Source organism: Neomonachus schauinslandi, unplaced genomic scaffold, assembly GCF_002201575.2.
Source record: "Neomonachus schauinslandi unplaced genomic scaffold, ASM220157v2 HiC_scaffold_779, whole genome shotgun sequence".
NCBI lineage: Eukaryota > Metazoa > Chordata > Mammalia > Carnivora > Phocidae > Neomonachus > Neomonachus schauinslandi.
The window spans coordinates 292-3859 of record NW_025409469.1 but is presented as its reverse complement, the minus strand read 5'-3'; the positions used below and the strand labels follow the sequence as shown (position 1 = coordinate 3859).

The window sequence follows — 3568 nt, the reverse complement described above, 5'->3', positions numbered from 1 at the left end:
GGGCAGCTTTTAACAAAGGTGGCGTGGGGGGCGTCTGGGTGGCTCGGTCAGTTGAGCGGCTGACTCTTGGTTTTAGCTCAGGTCATGATCTCAGGGTCCTGAGATAGAGCCCCCCCCCCCCCCCCCCCCTGGGCTCCCCGCTCAGCAGGGAATCTGCTCAAGGTTCTCTCTCCCTCTGCCCCTCCCCCCAGCCATGCGCGTGCACGCACACATGCACGCTCACTCTAAAATAAATAAGTCTTTAAAAAAAAAAAAGCTGGCATGTGCTAAGCCCTAACCAGGGTGTTTTCACCTGCACATCTGAGGGTCCGTCCGGCCAGCCACAGGGGATCCAGGCAGCCTGGATTTCACATACAGTCCGCTTGTGCGGTGGAGGAGGGCGGGTCCAGTTGTCCAGAAAATCTGGACTAAAGCTGACCGCCGCAGCAAACAGGATTTGGTCCCCGCCCTCCTGGGGGAGGGGCGACGTGAGCACGTGCTCTCCGCATGCCATACTCTCCACGATCGAGGGGAGCAGAGCCCATCAGCTGGCCACCGGGTGGCCTCTGGGGCCCTGAGCCCGTCACGCAGGTGTCTGCCCGTGCTCCTGAAACCAGGGGCAGCCTCGGCCCTGTGAGGCCACCGGCGGGTGTGGGGCGCCGAGGCTGTGGCACAGGCCCGGAATTAGAGGGCCGGGGAGGGCAGCGTCAGTGGGTGGCCCCAGAGTGGCTTCAGAGCCCCCCCCCCCCCCCGACATCCCGTGGTTGTCTGCCTGGCAGGACAGAGATGGGGTGCATTCAGGGTTTGGTGGCCCAGTGTTCAGTCCTCTGGGGGCAGCAGCTCCTTTGCCAAGAGGACACAGAGGGTACGCCCTGGCCACGTTGGGAGGAATACGCACCTACCCACTAGGCCACCCCTGGCAAAGCTGGGGGTCAGCCCAAAGCCCACTCCTCCTGTAGCCTGTGGTCTGGCCAGCGAGCAAGGACAGACTGCCAGACTCTGAGCAGACCGAGTGAGCAGAGGAGAGAGCTTGGGCTGGGGAGGGCAAGTCAGGGAGAGGTGCTGGGGTGCTTCCAGGCAGAGGGGCAAGGGTGGGCCCACAGCCCGTGTGTCCCAGTGGGGGGCACCTTCCCAGAGCATCAGGACCTGCCCTGTGATGCCAGTTGTGTTGAAGAAGCAGGACTTGCCTTCAAGGAGCTTCTACCTTGGGGCAGGGAGAGGCCCCCTGGCGTGGAGACCAGAGAAGGCCTCCGGGGGGAGGTGGCCCCAAGGCCCAGGCGGCAGCAGCAGGCTTGCAGGGGAGAAAGGAACCCCTGCCTCACTCCCAGCCCAGCCTCTCCTGGACCCAGCTGATTTCCCTTCTCAGCCTGGGCCCAAATCCCCAAGGAATATGGCTGATCCTGGTCCCCATCGCAGGACACAGCCCTCAGACACCGAGTTGAGGGAGTGACAGGACCCAACTCCTGGAACCAAACCAGGGTCCAAGCTACTTTCCAAAACAGAGCTGAGGGCTTGGAGCCAGAGCTGCTGCATGGGTGGGAAGAGGAAAGGAGCCTGGTGGGGATTGGGAGTGGTGGAGGGGGCCGGGGCCTGACCCAGCAGATGGATGGGGGAAGGCCCAGAGACAGTCCCAGCAGCTCTCGGCCCCTGTCTGACGGGATCAGATCTGAGCCACAGGCACCACTGGTGACAGGGCCCATCGGTTTTGGGGGCTCCGAGGTTTTCTAAATTGCAAAGGTACTTCTTTAAGAAATAGACAAAATCACAAATACGAAATGTCTGCAGTGGAGGCCCCTGACACTTAAGCTTCCTCTCCCTTGCCAACTGCCTCCTCCCCACACGTGACAGTCCCACATCATCGCTCGGCCACACTTCTACTCACACTGTCCACCAGTCAGGTCTGTTTGTCCTATCACCCAGCCAATTTCTGGGGACTCACGCCTGACGTCACCTCCAGGAAGCCTGCCTTGATTTGTGCCCCGCTCCAAAGTGGGTACCTTTCAGTGTTCCCACCAACCCTCCTCATCCCTGTGCCATTTACAATGTCTGCCCATCTCCACCCCTTGCCCAGTTGGTAAACTCCAAGACGGGACAGACCATGGCTGGCCCGGGTTCCCCCTGTATATGAAACCCAGGAGGCCCTCTGTAAATACTGAACAATTACGTGAGGGGTGACAGCTGAGAGAACACGGGGTTAAGAGTCTGTCCTAGCACCTGTGGGATGTTGGACGGTTCATCCGAGGCCCTGGGGTGAGGATCAAACAAGATTATGGCTGGAACTCCTCTTGGGCCGCCACTTTGGGACGTGGCTAGGTCTGGAACCTCCAAGCAGCCTGCCCCACCCCGAAAGGAGGCAGATGACCTCCATAGCCCCCATTACGCAGGACTAAACAGACAGCCTGCTCATTCCTAGTTGGTTTTGGGGTTCCATGCTTGAGTGGGGGCAATAACATGCCCACCAAGCTCCTTCTAAATCTAGGATGCTGTGGCTCTGGTAAGACTGCCCGGATTGTGTCCCCCGGGCCCCCCAACTTGCAGCGACCCCGACTCCTTGCCCAACATCCAGAGAGCCCTGCATGATCTGGTCTAGAAATGCTCCCCAGTGTGCACCCCTCACCCTACTCGAGCCTCCCTAGGGCCTTCCTCCCCCAGGGAGCCCACCAAACCTTTGCCCCTCAGAGACCCCTGCAGCCACTGCCCTTCACATGGCCCCCACCCAGGACAGCCTCCCCTCCAAGCCTGGGCTCAGAGGCTACTTCCTTGGGCTCCCCTGTAAGCTTAGGCTTTGGGTCAGATTGATCTGGGTTCAAACCCACAGCAGGGCCATGTCACAGCCCTGTGACTGGCACACTCGTGTGGTGGCTGCTAAGAGCCTCATTGAAAATGGGGTCTGTGGCCCCGACTTTGGCAGGTTGAGCTGGGGCACAGGGGGCGGCCTGGCTGGGGGAGTCCCAACCCAGGATAAGGCCTGTCATGGTCAGTGCAGGGCTCAGTGAGGGTGAAGAGCAATGACCCTGAGTCCCCCGTTCATGTTCACAGCTGGACTTGGCCACTCAGAGCTGAGTGACCTTGATCTTTGAGATCACTGCTTGTGTATAAAAAGGGGTGAAATCACTGAGCACCCAGGAGGGTTCTGAGCAACACTAAGTACACCCAATGCTCGGGCACCCTGGTGGTGGGCTCCCTCCTTCCTGGGCTCCTTCCCACCCCTCTACTCCAACCAGGGCTGCAGCCAGGGACAGGCTGGACCTCATGTCCAGGCTCCTGCCAGGAGGACTAGCAGAAGAGGTGTAGAGGAGGAGTAAGGGGCAGACTGACCTCCTTGCCTGTACTCGGTGTCCACGGCCGCCTCCTGGTCCTCTGGCCCAGCCGTGCACCCAGCTGGCCCCTGCAGGTTACATGTGGGGACCAGGACAGAGGACAGCGCTGTATAATCCGCGACTCCCGTGTCTCCAGGTCTCCACGCCAACCCGGCCCAGCGCCCGATGGCCCTCTCGCCCGCTTGGGTTTGGGGCGGCACGAGGTCCCAGCGGGCGCGCGAGGCAGAGAGCAGGCAGCTGGGCAGGAGACGCGTGGGACCCGCCGCGCG

The 3568-nt window shown here is 61.1% G+C and overlaps 1 protein-coding gene across 1 annotated transcript in view; it reads left to right on the top strand.

Moving 5' to 3' along the window:
* GBGT1 (globoside alpha-1,3-N-acetylgalactosaminyltransferase 1 (FORS blood group)) overlaps positions 1 to 59 on the top strand; it is a 9302-nt gene extending 9243 nt beyond the window's left edge. Inside the window, exon 8 of the transcript XR_006539528.1 lies at positions 19 to 59. The gene's annotated coding sequence lies outside the window, so the exon portion shown is untranslated. The remainder of the gene's footprint in view (positions 1 to 18) is intronic.
* Positions 60 to 3568: the final 3509 nt, after the last annotated feature.